The sequence below is a fragment of the Epinephelus moara genome, chromosome 23, assembly GCF_006386435.1.
Source record: "Epinephelus moara isolate mb chromosome 23, YSFRI_EMoa_1.0, whole genome shotgun sequence".
NCBI lineage: Eukaryota > Metazoa > Chordata > Actinopteri > Perciformes > Serranidae > Epinephelus > Epinephelus moara.
The window spans coordinates 18,610,358-18,627,983 of NC_065528.1; the positions used below are offsets into that span (position 1 = coordinate 18,610,358).

Here is a 17,626-nt window from a genome sequence, read left to right on the forward strand (position 1 = left end):
TCATTTCTATTTTATTTTATCTTATTTTGTTTTATTTTATTCTATTTTATTTATTTTTTTATTATTTCCAGGGTTAGACAGTGGGTCAGTTTTTTTCTCTCTGGAGTTTCAACAGCTTTGAATTTGTGAAACAAATGGACACTTGTGAGTGAGATGCAGCTACGTATGTAGGATTTGTTGTCGATATTTTGCAAAGAAACTAAATCAGAATTTGTTCACAAAAAAATGAAAGCTACAATGAAAATATGACAAAGTTACTTAAAAAGCACTACAATATAATAAATATGTATAATATAGCTGTTTCAGAATCAGAGAGCTGCAGTTTTGTGCATGATGTGCAAAAATATTAAGGGGATGTGCAAAAGTTCACAGAAGAGCAATACATGCACGGTGCAGAGAGGCTTTGGGTAATATTTAGAAGAACCTAAATACAGTAAACATTTCGCAAGTATTGCAATACAATCAGATCACTACAGTGTTCTTCTATGAGTGAAAAGTGGTCCCATGACCTCTTACAATTCTTACCTTCATCACTGACACCAGCTAACATGTGCTAGTTTCTTTCTTTCATCTATACGCAGAGTTTGTCTCCGATTATGCGCATAAACATATATTATATAAATGTATAAATAATGCTATGAGTGATGACAGTAGAGTCTTATAAACCCATGTAAAGAGGTCAATTAAATATGTGAGTTATAAAGAGATAAATTACATGTAGTAAGAAGTTTACTTGCACACACATGCACTGACATTTTTTAGATCTGGTCAAATTTAAAACTGCAATAACCATGTTTAAAGTGAGAAATAATCTATTTACAGGCAACATTCAAAAAATGTTACGTGACAGGTAGGGTGTTATAATTCAAGAGGAGAATTTCATTTTAAAAAACAATGTGTTCATACAACCAAGAAGAGTGTGTGTATTTCAGTGTGTGGGGTGGACGTGTGGAATGGGCTGCATGATGAGACGAAACAGGGCACAAATATCAATCAATTAAAAAAAATATACAAAAAAGATATTTTTGGCAGATATATAGACGAGGAAAGGTTGTGTTAGGAGAGTGCATATTTATTGGGTGGTACTTGGACTGTAAATAAACGGGGTTTGTTGCTTATTTATTTAATTGGGTGGTAAATAGACTGGGGATGGTTGTTCATTAGTCGTAAAAGAAATTTGGGAATTGCTGAAATAATATATGAGTAAAAAGAAGAAACGTAAGGGACATATAGGTTTTTTTCTCATTTTTGGTTCGAAATAAAGTGATTCATTCAGTAATTCATAATTTGCTTTAAAATTGCAATTCATTTCTACATTTACTTACAAAAAAAAGAAGCATTTTGACACTGTAATATGCCCCTGTGGAGCATGAAAGTTCATTCTTGACCTTCAACCCCACCTGAACACTGTGGGGGTACACACCCATAAACATCCTGTGGGAGGCTGACTCATCATTTAAGCAATCATTTCTTGCCCCATTTGACTTAATGATGCCGCTGTGTTGCCAGATCTCAGTAATTCCTTCTGTTGCTACAGTGTTATCACAACTAAAGTTGAAATAATTAGATTTTTTGATCAGTATCTTCTAAGTTTCTTTGTCTTTAGTTATTTTTAAAGGTACACTATAAAGAATTGTTGCTCATGGGAGAAAGAATCGGACATACAAATATCAGAGGAGGACTGGACAGAGATATGTGAGACACACTGCAAACTCAAGGTCCCTGAGGAAGTCTGGTTGGAAAAACCTTGTGCGATTCTTTATCACCCAGAAACTAAAGCACTAGCACTGCGAACAGGCCTACAGAGCTGTGGCTTTTCTGGAGGCAATGCGGAACCTCACTGGCCAATCATTATCATGCTTTGTGGGATTGCAGCTGAGATTCACAAGATAATTGGGATGGATTTAGTCTATTCATTTGTCACGTTATACTACTAAAATCCTACATAGCAAATGTTTAATGTCTTTGACTGAAATCCACTGGTCTCAAAGTCGAACTGATAAGAGCTAAAGAGGTCTGGCTGTCACTGTCACACTCGAGCCAGTGCTGCGACTATACACTGCGTCCTTGCTCCAATGCCAACAAGACAGATCCCTGTACATTCATTGAATGTAATGAAGAACACAATTCTGATCTCGATTCAAGCGGCGTGCTCGTTTGACAGACGACGTGGCAGCTCGGCAGACGCCGATGTGAAATATATGCTGCTGCATGTGTTAAAATATGCAGGATGAAATTCAGGAGATATGGCGCCACAGAAGTGTTTTTAACCCTTCTGTATCCAAAGATTAGCAGAGTGCGGAGGCTTTCTGAGCAGCTGCCCGGCGGAGCCACAGCCTGATTGTAGCTGCCGACGGATTGGGGAGCGTGTGTTGAGTCAGTGTTCACATTCTGAATCCCAGACTCAAACAGATTTCGCTGCTCTATCTCCATCCCTCATTGATTCAAACACAACCAGAGACAGAGATTCAGCAGCTTTATGAAAAGCAGAGAGATGCCAAGTGCTCTATGCTGCTGAGACACAAAAACGCCACGGGTGTTATTAAAGCCGAGGGTGGAAAGAGAGCTGGAAAATCCTCCTCAGGTGGAAGTACTGTTACTTGACTTTACTCAGACTCTCATCAAGTCAGTGATACTTTAAAAATCAGTGACAGTCTTTTACCTCTAATATGACAGAAGACAGGTTCATATTAAGCCACATATGTCCACAAAAGCCGACTTCTCTGGGAGAACACATCCGTATTAGATGGTACAAACCCGGGGATGAGGCACTGATGACACACAGACATGTTATGTTCTAGCAACACTTCAACAACAACCACTTCCAAGCAGACAACTGACATATGTGAAATGGGCAAACCCGTTTATTTCTGTTGTCATTTCCAGCCGTAACTGTAATGCTTACAGATACATAGTTAAACAAGGTGGTCCAGCCAGTATCTGTGATGGTACGGAGTGTGTTAGTGCCCATGGCATCATGGGAAACTTGCTTATCTGTGAAGGCACCATGAATACTGAAAGCTATATGCAGATTTTGGAGCAACATATGCTGCCATCCAGACAACATCTTTCTCAAGTCTCACCTCTGCATTGCTGCACCAAAGCATCCCACACCTGTCCTCAGGCGGTTGAGGATTGTCCATTGCGTTCGGGGCAGGTGCTGGCCAAGAACATCCGTGGGGTCTTTGATGTAGTGGTGAAGCCTTGATGGTTCTGCTGTCTGTCACTGGTTCCTCCAACTTGCCTTGACCCAGGAAGCCTTGGTGGTGTCAGCTGATGTCATGCGGAGCAGTTCCTGGGCGCATGTGGCAAAAGGGCGCCGGGACTTGAGGCGCATGCACTGTGGTGTCTCTGTGACGATCTTGTGGAGAAGATGGGATTCACTCATCTGTGCCTTCTGAGCGAGGGCCAGCATGGCTGCTTCTCGTCTGATCTCCGGTGGAGCGAAACCAGCGAGGACAGGCAGTTGGGTTGTTGTTGTCATATCGTATCGCATCGTATTGTATCGTATCGTATCGCATCGTGTGACATTGCTCTGCCCTTAAAAACCACTTACAATTGTCTTTTATTGTCTGTTTTTGTCTGAATTTGGATTAATTTTGTTGATGTGACACTTTCGAAAATAGGACCTTTTTCAACAACAAAAACAATTTTATATTTTTCTGCATTACGGAATGTAAAGCCTTAAATTACAGCTACATAAAAAGGGCCAATTTTTAAATAGATCTTTGATTTGATATTTACCTCATGCTGTTTTAGACTGATGATGTTTGATTGTACCTATGCACATCTGCATTTGATAACCATATTCATTATCTTTTATCAGCTCACAGTACCTTTTCCAGTCAATCACCAGAAAGGGCAGCAGCCATGATCTTAAAAGTACATTTTGGGATGGGGGGGTGTAACTGGAAAGTACACTGTCATTTCTTCCTCTTGCAAATGTAAAATATTTTATCAAAAAATCTGAGAGCAGAATGACAGATTTTTAGAATACATGTCAAGAAGCACATGTACTAAGTTACACCAAAGCAAGTGCCTGGTAATATTCTTTATTTATTTTTTTATTTTTAATTTTTATTTTTTTAAAATTGTTTTTATTCTACGTACTTTTGCTTGCCTGATTTTATCTGCTTTTAGTTTATTAATTCAGAGAGAAAGGAAAATAAAAAAATAAAAACAGATAAGAAAAAATAAGATAAATAGAGAAAGCCTCAAATTATGTGTTATTTCTTCCGTATCATGGAGTGTTCTACTCATGACTGCAATTTTGGTACAGTGGGTTTTAACCAATTTACAGTGATTCCCTTAATTACTGCCAAGGGCAGAATATGATGCCAATAAATAGATATGACTGATTTCTGTTTCCGTAAAGGATAACTCCCAGTAAATCAACCAGTGGTTCTTGGGGATGTTTTTATTATTTTCATCGTTTCTTTATCGTGTTTTTACCTGTGTAATCTGTGAGGAACTTAAATATAAAAATAAATTTGCCTTGCCTTTAAAGACCGACACCTTCCTCATCTCGGGATTGTGCAGTGGTTTCACTCCACAATCCATTTAATAAAGTGCGGCCCGTGCAGTCTGTGGATGTTACAGTGGACAGCATAAAGAAGTTCAGCATCGTAAAATCACAGAGAAACAGGACAGACAGAGGTGAAACTGCAACGCTCTCCCTCGTTATCCAAAAAGCTCATTTGGCAAAGAGTCAGTATCCTCTTTTAACGCAATGCAGTGCTCTGGCGCTGTCAGTCCGGTGTATGGGCGACCTCAGCTACAGTCAGTACACTTATTAATAAATCATTTCAGCCAATCAGTGATGGATGTGTTTGGAAGGACAAAAAAATGTGCATGTGAATCAATGCTGTCTGCCTCTGCCTCCCTTTTCTCCCCCAGACAACTGACTTTTGTCGATTCATCTCCTGCACACACACCTATATGAGATGTTCGATAGAGAAATTGGAGAAAGAAAGTGGAGATGAAAGAAAGGAGACAAAGAGGATTGACATCAGAATGATTGAAAAAAATCTAAGAACAGGAGCTGGAGAGGATCGGAGCTCCAAATCAGAAATAAGATAGTGGGAATAAATTTAATTTGATGGTCTCTCTTCCTTTTCTCATTGTGTGTGTGTGTGTGTGTGTGTGTGTGTGTGTGCTGACAGATTTGGTGTTGCCTCAGTTTGGAGATTGGCTACAGAAAAACACACTCAGTAATTATCTAGAAAGAGCACCTGGGCACTGGGAATCTCATTATGTTATATCCGCCCCTCCAACACACACCGCAGAGGGAAAGAAAAAGGAAGGGAGAGGAATCAGACAAAAAAAAATTTGGTTGAGAGGAGAAGAGAAACAAAAGATGAGAGGAAAAATCACAAGAATTCAAAACCAGAGAGAAACACAGAAGCCTTTCTAGTCGCTAATGTGTTTGCTTAAAACTCACTGTTGTAAGGATCCGTGGATCATAGGCAGATTATATAATATGTGGTGTGACTCACAAACATCAGGGATTGTGAAAGATAATTTAAACCTCTCTGTTGCCGCCTCTCTGTCCGACTTTCTTTATTTCATGTAGTTTGTTTCAAAGGTAAGACTCTGAGTGTTGTAAAGCAGAGAGGCAGCAGCAGTGATCAAAAACCGTGAGGCGTAAAAGACGCAGCCACAAACATGAAGTGATGTAAAAACCCAACTGTTTCAACTGAATTTAAGTCTCTGCTCCCTCCATCTGCTCTTTGATCTGTTGTAGTGGCACACAATGACCAGTAAGAGGCAGTGTTTCCTCTCCTCTGACTGACCAAAAATCGCTCTTTTATTACCTTCACTCTTTCTTTCTCTGTGCCTGGACTTCTACTTTCTTCTCCCCTCCTTTTCACCCTCATGCCTCTCAGTCCACACACACACACACACACACACACACACACGCTGCTCACTATCACCTGTTTTTGCCAGACTGTGTTGCCTCTGCAATGTGCTCACATTGCTCAAATGTGTGAGTGAGTGGGTATACAGATTTCAGTGTGTGTTTGTGTGTGTGTGTGTGCAGAGGACCACCCGGCTGATTTGAACGGCCTCATTCATCGCTGTGTTTTGACTGGCCGACGGTGACAGGGTGAAGTGATTTACAATGGGTCAACACAGCGGGAGGCTCCAGGACACACAGTCTACGCCCAAACAGGCCATCTAAGGTCATGTGGCAGGAAGTAGTGAACTGTAAAAGAGTCCAGACCAAACCACAGATATGGAGACAAAACACAGGGGATATCAAAGTACTGATACATCTGAAGTCGATTCGAAGGTGGACACTTTGCAACTGATAGTCCTGACTGCACATCTAATGTAGCCCGGCTAGCTCCACATTGGGCGCTGAAGCTTTGTGATAGGAAAACAACCGTCTCAATGATCTCTCATCTATTGTCATGGAAACCCTGGACAACTGTGTCTTGTTGTAGGGTCCTGTTCTGTTACCCAACATCAACACATACAGTTGCAGAGGTTAACATACACGACACATACAGCATTTGATCGAAGAGGACTCTTAACTAGGCTGTCTATTCAGCTGAAAAATGGGTGACTTGATGCAAGCTTGGCCACTTTGAGAGAGGAAACAATATGACAACCAGCTATGCCTCCATATATGAAATATGATCCATAGGTATGATAACTATCGCCCGGCTAGCTCAGTCGGTAGAGCATGAGACTCTTAATCTCAGGGTCGTGGGTTCGAGCCCCACGTTGGGCGCTAAAGCTTTATGATAGGAAAGCAACTGTCCCAACAACCTATATCATATGACCCCTAGACATCTATGTTGTTGTCTGTCCCTGTTGTGTTACCCAGCATCAACACGTTCAGCACATTCAGACATTCATATGCACTACACATACAGCATTTGATTTGAAGAGGACTCCTAACTTAGCTGTCTATTCCGTAGAAAGAAAGCTGACTTGATGCAAGTCTGACCATTTTGATAGAGGAAACAATATGGCAGCCAGCTGGTAACAATCAATCTCAAATAATAGTTAAATACTAAGCTAAAATATGTTTCTGAAACCATAAGAAAGAGGCAACATAGTATATAATCTTGTCTTATATTTGAACAGCTATGACTGTTAAGGTGAGAGTTCTTAGCCTATGAGAACTAATGCAGCCCCAAAATCTGATCATTTTTACAACACATAAAGCGCGGCTAGCTCAGTTGGTAGAGCATGAGACTTCTCAGGGTCGTGGGTTCGAGCCCCACATTGGGTGAGGAAGTTTTAGGAGGAGGAAGTAACTGCATTATCAGTCTCATAATCTGTCAGTGTAAACTGTCACTTAAAGTTGCCTGAGGTGTGCGGAAAGTTGACCCAGAAATATAAACCTACACCCCCCTGAGTGTCCTCAGCTCCAGTCTGGTAATCTGGTCCATCTTTGTGATTCATGCCCCACGTTGGGTGGGGTTTTAGGCCAGGCAAAGCAGAAAAATAGAGCTAATAGTAACTACAACAAACTGCAGCCAAAGGGCCCTTACACATAAGCTGTCTCTGAAATCAACGGCTGACCTTTGCCTGTAGCTATGCCAGCCAGTCCAGCAGTTTTTCTTGATGACAGAGTTGAACCAAAAGTAAAGACTGCAACAGAGCAGCTCTTCCTAAGCATGCCATGAATGTGGAAGAGTATGTTCTTGAGAGGGTGATTCAAACACTGGGATTGAAATCAAATTCCTAAAGTCCTTGAGCTACTGTTCAAGAGTGTCTGGAGCTAAACTTGGCCCCTGATAAAAAAGTTTCCTTATAACTGATGTACAAATTGTACAGTCTGTTCAGTTTACAAATAATTCAAAGGGCCCAAACATGCCGGTGTCTGGCCCACAATTGTCTGTAGTTCCTGCAGGGTGCTGGTAGTTTTCTTGATGACAGAGCAATGGCAAGGGTGAAGATTGCCACAGACTGGGTGTCGTCCCATGCATGCCTTGAATAGCGTTGATTGCATGCTCGTTGCAAGATGCGCAGAAGAAGAGGACTCCCAACTGCTAGGGAGTTACAATCTCCAAGAAATGTTTTGCGTGTGGTGTGAGGAGAGCTGACTAAGGATTACAAGAATCCACTTTTTTGAGGGTTCTCAGCCCATGAAAGTTAATGCAGCCGAAAAATCTGATGCTTTTTTATGACAAATATAGCCCGGCTAGCTCAGTCGGTAGAGCATGAGACTCTTAATCTCAGGGTCGTGGGTTCGAGCCCCACGTTGGGCGGTAGTGTTTTTAAAGGATAGCATGGAATTCAAATAGCTGAAGTCCTTCAGCGATTTAACAAGAGTATCTGCAGCTGAACTTGGCTTCTAATAAGAGGACACTTGAGAAAATGAATTCTAAGAGTCATCGTGTTGTGGCGAGACTGCGGATGCTGGCTGCCCTAAAACTCCAAAGAGGAAGAATGTCATGTCAGCCGTCATTGAAACTTTGTGGCCAACCCATTGCCTGCAGTTTTCTTGATGCCACAACTCAGCCAGCAGTTTAAACAGATTGGGCCTCTTCCCAAACATACCGTTGATATGGTTGGTTACATGATGCAAGACATGCCAGAGAGTCCAGCTATCAATCAGCTGTCACTGAGCGTCTGTAGACAAGAGTAAAGACTGCCACAGATCGGGTCTCTTCCCCAAGTGTCTGCAGCTGAAATTAACTTCTGATAAGCAGATACTTCTGAGGAAATTAATTCTTTGGGCCCATATACATCAATCAACCATCAGTGAGAGTCTGTGGCGTAACACTGCCTGCAGAGTGTACAGCTTGTTCATGTCGTACCATGTAGTGAAAATGCAACAACACAGCCTGAAGGTTTCAGGATAAAGACGAACTGCATTGTCAGTGAACACTGTCCGTTGTCTCACTGTCACTGTTCTGTCAGCCAGCATTGACACATACAGAAATACAACTCTCCAGCCTCCTGAGTTTTCAGCCCATGAGAGTAATTGCAGCCTGGAAATATGACCAATTTTTCTGTCACATATAGCCCGGCTAGCTCAGTCGGTAGAGCATGAGACTCTTAATCTCAGGGTCGTGGGTTCGAGCCCCACGTTGGGCGCTAAAGATTTATGATAGGAAAGCAACTGTCCCAACAAACCATCATATGTGTTGTTGTATGGTCCTGTTCTCTTACCCAGCATCACCACATACAGTTTCAGAAGATCATATGCACAACATAAACAGCTTTTGTTTTGCAGAGGAGTCCTAACTTGGCTGCCTATTCAATTGAAAGATGGGTGACTAGATGCAACTCTGGCCATTTTGATACTCTTAATCTCAGGGTCGTGGGTTCGGGCCCCATGTTGGGCGATGGTGCTTTTAACAAGAGGGATGAATTCTGCACACTGACACAGCCACATCAAACTTACATCAAAAAACTAGATTCAATGAAACCCTGACATTGCCATGAAAACAATGCTGCAACCAGCGACAGTGTGAGAGGACATAACTCCATATCAGCAAGTAGTTGAGGTCTGAATTCGGCATCTGAAAATGGACACTGGTAGCCACTTAGCACAATCATAACACAACCCAATATCACAAATACAAATGAAAATGCAAACAATGACTATTTCTGCTGAAGGGATCAGTGGCTAAAAAAACAGTCTTGCCCAATATAAGAAGTTTGTTTCGATCCCGCTGCCTCTTGACTTTAGTCGTTTGTTTACTGTTCTCACTTCAGTTTCTCTTTCTGTGCACTGAGCTGAGCTGCCAATCAGAGCATTTCCACGGACGGGCTCTGGCAACTCCAGTGTTGATTCAACATGCTGAATCGGCTGCCTTAAAACTCCAAAGAGGAATAGTGTCATTGTGTCATCATGTGTCATCCCGTCAGACATCATCGAAATGTTGTGGCTAACCCATTGCCTCCAGTTTTCTTGATGGCTAAAAAAAAAGCTGACGACGGCTGACGAGTGCCAACAGTGCACTATACACTGCAAAAACAAGGGTGATGGTTCTATCTTGCCAATCCAAGATCTGCACCTCCTAAAATGTGCTCAGCTTGCTTGAAACTTCAACTGAATTGGTAACAAAAAAATCCAAGGTACTATCCATAATTTTTGCCAATGGAAAACCAAAGAAGAGCAAGGCAGTGGAGTAAAGCTGTGCCATATGCTGTGCAGCATTAGAGAGGATGTCCACTATTTCATAAACCCAGGACATCTTTGGTTGTTGTAGGGTGCTGCACCATCAGGACATACAGTTTGAGAAATGTATACACTCAGATCACACAGTATTCGATTAGAAGAGGATTCTTAACTGTTGAGGCGTAAAAATCTACTCTAAATTTTTGGTGGGTTGTGAGGAATGTCAGCCCATAAATACAACCTGACACCCATGTGAGAGGACTCAGCCCATGAGAGTTCATGCAGCCCAGAAATTTGATCCATTTTCTGGCAGACATAGCCCGGCTAGCTCAGTCGGTAGAGCATGAGACTCTTAATCTCAGGGTCGTGGGTTCGAGCCCCACGTTGGGCGCAGGTGTTTTTGAGAGGGGGGGAAATCTCTAAATTCTGCTATAGATAATACACAGTCCTATCAGTATCCTAACCCTGCTTATGGACTTATACAACCAAACCTCTCTCAAAACACTGAGCCTGTTACTTGTGGTCTACAGAAGTAAAAACAGGAACATTGGAGGGAAATAAAAAAGCACTAGCTCTGCCATGTAGTGATATAATCACAGAATATTGAGTAATACTCCCCTCTAACCGCAATATTTCTTCAAACTGAAAATAACAAAGGGAAAACCTTGAGGTACAGAAACAGATGGAGACAGACGGAAAGAGTAAAGAAGAAAAAGAGACTGAAACAAAGTTGGACAGAGAGACAGAGTTAAAAGCAGGAGAGTGAAAAGGCTTATTGTGAGAACATGCTAAATAAGATTCTTGTCCCCATCTGTTTGGGTTTGTGTTCATATACGCCTACAGTGTGTGTGTGTGTGTGTGTGTGTGTGTGTGTGTGTGTGTGTGTGTGTGAGTTCGACAGCTTCCAACCCGGTGCAGGTGTGCTGTTGATAGTTTTATCAGCACTGGATCGGGGCTACTGAGAGGAGGAGGAGAATGTAGAGCGGAGAGGAAAGGAAAGAGAAAGGCTGCTTCTGTAATGATCTTGGTGTTTATGTGGGCTGTTCCATTCATATCCCCTCATACAACAGGGGCAGAGCCAAATGACTGAATGCATGCTCGACACTTTATGTTACAACGTCATAGTTTCCCTCCAATATTACTACCTTTCTGACATGTTGCTCTCTTTGTGTGATGCTGGTGCAAACCTTGGAAAAACATTGTGCTTCAGGAACTCAAGTTAGACTAGATTTAGATGGCAGATCATGGATTGCCAAGTTTCTCAACCCTGGGGCTTGATCTAGAGTCGGGGCTGGGTAAACAACCCAATCGCCAGAATAAATGTTGGTATTGTACGTTTCTGCAAACCACAGATATGTTACATTCATATGTTATTATGTAGCGGATACACGGAAAATTCACGTTTTAACAAGGCTGCTATTAACACGTGGTTAGATTTAGGCACAAAAAACACGTGGATATGGTTAGGAAAAGATCATGTTTGGCTTAAAATGCCCGAATTTGTTGCCACAGTCAAAGCTGCAAACGTAGCAATGACTTGCTGAAAAACAACCCGATTTCCTGTTTGTTTGTCTCGATTAGTGTTTTGCAGTGGTCTGAAGCTAGGCAGGCATTTTCCTGGGTGTCATGCCATCCTATCCCATCCACCTCCTGATGACAAAGTCAGCTCATATACTACGTCACTTTAGAAGCATTAAGATGATATGCGTGAAACATAATGTAACATGTCCATGGTTTACAGGTCTCTGCCCTTCCACACGCAAACGAGGAAAGCCTGAGGCAGAGAGAGCACACCTCCCTGCCCTTCCATGCGCCTTCATGGAAAGCCTAAGGCAGAAAGAGCAGCAGCAAAGACCNCTGCTCCATCAGTTGATTGTTTGAGATCAGCTGATGTAGCTGGGATGTGAGCTGAGCTTGACGTTTGAGATCAGCTGATGTAGCTGGGATGTGAGCTGAGCTTGACATCGTGTCCTGCCTGAACTGACACTATGCTAAATTTTTGTTTTACCTTGTAGCTATCGGCAGCTATCCCCACTTACCAAAGAGTCTTAATGTTCGTTCTTTACAGTCACTATTCCCTGTAGTGGAAACGGTGGATGGTGGAACAACCGAAGTAACTGTGGAAAACAAAATGCAGCATGTGTTGTTGTTAGTTGCTAGGCTCTGAGGAAAACAGAAAGAGACTTGGTTGTCTTTGCGACAGCAGCACCAACAATAATACCACTGTCTCTTACCATTTTAATTATATATTGTTAATTTAAGCTCTTTCTGTGCTTTTAACAATAGAATGTAAATAACTACAGTTGTATAAAATGCTCCTAAAAGTTAAGATTGTGAAACTCTACATGTTGTAATTCCTTTATTGTTGGTAAAGGCATTTCTTATTGTCATTATGGGGTTAGACTACAGGCTTTTATGTAAATTAAGCTCAGTGGTGAGCCTTTAACACACCAGTGCTCAGTACTTTGGGCTCCGCTGGTCTGATGCTCTGTGTCTTGTGGCTGTTTGGTCTGTGTCTGTCCCCTTGTACCGGCCGGCCGGATTTATAAAACCGTTTCAGGCTCTATAAAGTGTCCAATAAACCACTTTTACTATTAGTGTAGGACACTGCAAGCATACAGCTGTTGACCGCCACCACCAACCATACACACACATGCAGGGACAGTCACATTCTTCCTGGTCAGACACATTTTGAGGGCTGCTGGAGTCAGGACCTCTGCCAAACTCTAACCCCATGTCACCCCACCCTGCCGCCCCGATGACATCACCGCATAGCCCTGAACCGCCTGCGCAGAAAGACCTAAAACATGCACATACACACACGTGCAGGCGTCGAGAATGCAGAGAGCGCAGACACCGTAACGAATACCACAGGGTCACATTTTGACTGTACACATACTGTACAGAAACGCACACACACAACGCTCGACCATAATGACTACTGCATGGCCACTCTGCATTGTCAACACACACACGAATAGAGCAGCTTAAGTGCAGGCTGCTGCCTCGGAGTCGAGTCACAGACTTCAATTACAGCGTTTGTACGTTTTAGTGAACAATAAGAATGAGGAAACTACAGTATTTATCTTTTTATGTTTTTAAATTTGATGTTAAGATGAACAAAATGCATCTTTAGCAACAGCAAGTTGTCTCCACTACATTACAACATGTTTGGCTACCGTGCCGTCGTCGGGATGGTATAAGGTTGTTTCTCCACATTTAGTACATCAATCATCTTTGATAATATTTTTTTACAAAACACATTATGCACTCTTAACTCCCCAAAAGGCCAGAATGCATAACTTACACCTTTGTAACCAGGGGCGGAGCAGGGCAGGGGGCTTCTGGTGCTCCAGCCCTACATGATTTCTCAAAAGCTCTGAATACTATTCCTGAAAGAAATCCAATATAGTTGAGTACATGCTCTTCTGTTGGCCCAGCATTGAATTCAGAGCATTAAAGTCCACATTTCCTTGGCATTGTTGGGAATCCTTGGTTTATTGGTGCAGCACAATCAATTGAATATGAATCACAATCACAATTTTGGCTTCCCACAGTTAAATGAACATGATCGACTGTGATACTGATGTTTAAAACGTGTGCTCTGCTCATAGAAAACTCCACTGCTTATCAAAATCAAGTGCTTCCTCAATCAACAGCCAGCCTCCACTTTCGAAGAGCTGTCCGCTACGTGTGCACCCTGCTGCAGAGCCTGTGAAAAACTTTCCCAAATGTTGCCACTGCAGATGGGCGAAACAAAAATCATCCATCATCAGCCACTGTGTATGAGCTAAGCCTATGACCTGCAACTACATCAGATGTTTCACCCAGCCTGACCTGGCTGATGCCACAGCTTCCTTGGTTGTGATGAGTTCAGACAATAATCACAGGTTCCAGTTGCAGAACAATCATCGTATGTATTCATACCACCAAACACATGTTGAATGAATCTCAATATCTTTAAACCGAACACAGCTTTCAGCACGTTGCACACTCTCCCACGCCACAGCGGTCGAAATCCTTTTGCCCTTCTGAGGTGAAACACCTTTATACACAAATGCTCCAAATACCAATACAGCGCCACCCAGTGTTCATACATAGTAAATACAGTTGATGTCTGCTGAGTGGAATGACATTGTGGCTGTTACACACTAGACCTTTTTAGACAGGAATTGTGCAAATTTGCAGGAAAGCCCAGTCAGTCTTTTTTCAGCATTGGCAGTATAAAAACAAAATCGGGGAGTGCAGCAAAATGCCTCCTACCTACTTTTGTTTATATAGATTGCACCTTTTCCGGGGCAATGGGGGGCGTGAGCAAGTAACAAAACGTGTAGCCCAGCGTGTGACGTAAACAGTGACGTGGGAGGGAAGCCGTGGTTAGTCAGGCGGCGATTCTCTCGTAAATCAGCCTGTTCTTCACCGTCCCCGTCACCTGACGGTTAATGGCCTCTTTGTTTGCGAGGGTAAGAAGGGCGCACAATTCCTTGTCTCCCCAGTTGCTCATCTTTACAGTGTGTCAGGTTTGCGTTTCCCTCTTGCTACTAGCTGCTTACTAATTCCTGTTTATGCACCGCCAGTGGGTCGCACGTGCGGCGTCATCAACAGCTCCTCCAACAAGTCATCAACAGCCCCTCCTGTTGTGGAAGGCCGCCTCGGTCTGTTTAAACTAAAAGGGTTCCGCCAATATGACTACCCTACGAGGATCAAAATAATCATGATTATCATTTCGGTCATAATCATGCAGCCCTAATTCAATTGTAGCAGATTTGTCAGCTGAACATTCATTCTCTGAACTCTATTCCAGCATGGTATTAAAAAAATAAATAATGCCTCCTTTTTAGGTGGCAGTAAGTGAAAATTATTGATCATCAACATTTGCTGTGTTGTGGTTTCAGGATGATGAAGACAGTTGGAGAATGATTAGATGCAAAATAGGACGTAGGCTCCACAGGGTGATTTTTTTTCTTGGTAACTATCATGTTTTTCCTGAATGATGTACAGATTTTTAGGCATTTTATTACTTAAAATGGCTTGAAAAATAGTGCGTGTAGCTGCCATAAATCTCCCAGACCCCCTCGGTTTGGGCTGAACCCCACATGTTTACAACGTCTGGTTCTGCTCCTGATTACGATCAACCTAAGATGGATTGTGAGAACAAACTAGGACCAGTGAGTCATGTCGTGCAAGCCTGGTGGGGTGTGACAACTAAAGCTGCAAATAAAGCTTTTTATTACCGATTAATATGATTTTTAAATTATTTTTTTGGTCTATAAAATGTTAGAAAAATACCCATAAAACATTTCTAAAGATGAGGGTGGTATTTTCAAATGCCATATTATATCTGACCAACAGTCCAAAGCCCAAAGAGATTTAAGTTACAGTGTTTTAAATCAGAGAAAGAAGCAAACACTCAGAGAAGCTGGAGCCAGTGAATGTTTGGAGTTTTTGCTTAAAAACTGCCAGACAACAAATTTCTATAGAAAGATTTTTTCACTTCAGCAGCTCAACATCATCCTAAAGACCAAACTGACAAAACACACTCAAACAAAAGGCACACACACACAAGGGCAGGAGGGGTTAAGCCAACCACTGTCATACACCGTCCTGGGAAGAATTCCCAAGATTCAAGTCAACCAATCAGAGACCAGCGTTTAAAATACTGCCTCTTCAACTGGAGAGGCCATCCTCTTCACATGGACCACCGTCTGCGTGAGTCCAAGTCAGTCATTAGTGCTCCCAGTGGACTAAAGTACACACATGTTACACACTCATGTAACACGTCCCGTGTTAAAGACCCCCCCGACACTTAAACACACACATACAGACACACACATTCAGACACTTTATAATCCATCTTAACCTGTTTTCATGCAGATATTCTCCTTACAAGTTTGTGAAAACCCTTAAAAATCTACTTAACGGTCACTTTCACACACGCAGACACACACACAGACATTACAATACACTCTTGAACGACCTTGAGGATCCATTGATGCTTGCAGACGTCCCATCTTCTCATATATCGAGCGTGGAGACACACAACACACACACACTTACTCCCCTTCCCTAATTACCGAGTCCCGAGGGACGAGACACTCAAGCAGCACTTCAGTGTTTAGTTTAGGAAAAAAGGTCTTTCTCACCAGTTAGAGGGCAGACAGACAGACAGACAGACAGACAGACAGACAGAAGGGGGCAAAGAAAAACAATGAGGAAATGTTCAGAAAACAGACTTGACAGCCCTAGACACGCTGTTTTTGATTTTCTGGTGCATGAATTTGGTTTTCATTTTGGTTTACTTGCAAAGAAAGTTACGTCTTCATTAGAAACAAATCCTTTTTTTTGTAAAACCAAATATTTCTCCACTTAAAAGAACTTCTCAAATACCAACTTATGAGCCAAAGGCACTCGTGAGTTTATCTAAAAGGTTTTGAAAACGCAATATGAGCCTACAACCATTAATCTTTCAGCATGAGTCAAACTATCTAGCAGCAGGTTTTTCATCCAACAATGCAAAAATAAGATTCTGACAAAAGTGAACAAAGGACAGAAAGAAAGAGAAAAACTGATGTCATGAGCGAACCAGCGAGAGGGAGGGAAGAGAAAGACCAGAAGTTGACTTGGTAGACAGCGAGGGAGGAGGAAGAGAGATTATCTCTCTCTAATGGCTAACTTGTTGACAGCAACACTTTTCACCACCTCTATCTACACATCTAACGTTACTATCTACCTTCCCCACACACACACACACACACACACACACACAGACGCAGACACACACACTTCCTCCCCTCTCGCAGGGCTGTCAGTCGGCTCTACAGCTCAGGTGGGTTTCAGACTTTAAATCCATGAACAGTGTGAAGCGAACCGGAGACGTCACCGCCGGAGACGACCTCGACTTTCTGTCAGAGGCTGCTCTCACATGTGCTGGCAGACAGAGAAACTCGCTTTTCTCAGCCATATTTGCTGTTTACACACAACAAAATACTGGAAAAAATGTTTAACATGTTTTAAAATGTATAATAATTTTTATTATTGTGAACCACCTTTTTATGAATGTTTTTGGCTCGACTGAGACAGATATCAACAATACTGCTCAATTAAACTAAGGATTTTATGATGACAGTGAACAGAATTTCAAGTTCTTCGTGCATTAGGGCAAAATGTGAGGAACAGACTGACTGTTTCTAGATCTAGCCGAGGTCAAAGGTCACCATAATGCCTCATCAGGTCTACTGAGCTGTGGATGTCTCTCTGCCAAACAGGAGAAAACACACACAAAAGCTCCTAAATTAAAACACCCACCCATTTCAACCAATACAGTCCATGCATGCTCATAAATACATATATAAAGTCACAACGTCTTGGTCGTGTTAACTCATACTTAGGGTACATCAGAATATATGTATAGGGGCGTCGCTGGCTTAGTGGATAGAGCAGGTGCTCGGGTTCGACTCCAGCCTGTGGCCATTTCCTTCATGTCACTCCCTCTCTCTCTATATAAGCAGAAATGGAACATAATAAGTATGTTTTCTTGGG

The 17,626-nt window shown here is 42.3% G+C and overlaps 1 protein-coding gene and 4 non-coding genes across 5 annotated transcripts in view; 4 read left to right on the forward strand and 1 right to left on the reverse strand.

Moving 5' to 3' along the window:
- Positions 1 to 17,626, reverse strand: part of wnt5b (wingless-type MMTV integration site family, member 5b) — a 137,471-nt gene that overhangs the window by 117,674 nt on the left and 2,171 nt on the right. The window lies entirely within an intron of this gene.
- trnak-cuu (transfer RNA lysine (anticodon CUU)) lies at positions 6,664 to 6,736 on the forward strand. The gene has a single exon. It is a non-coding gene; the product is annotated as a tRNA-Lys (tRNA).
- Positions 8,153 to 8,225, forward strand: trnak-cuu (transfer RNA lysine (anticodon CUU)). The gene has a single exon. It is a non-coding gene; the product is annotated as a tRNA-Lys (tRNA).
- Positions 8,985 to 9,057, forward strand: trnak-cuu (transfer RNA lysine (anticodon CUU)). The gene has a single exon. It is a non-coding gene; the product is annotated as a tRNA-Lys (tRNA).
- trnak-cuu (transfer RNA lysine (anticodon CUU)) lies at positions 10,406 to 10,478 on the forward strand. The gene has a single exon. It is a non-coding gene; the product is annotated as a tRNA-Lys (tRNA).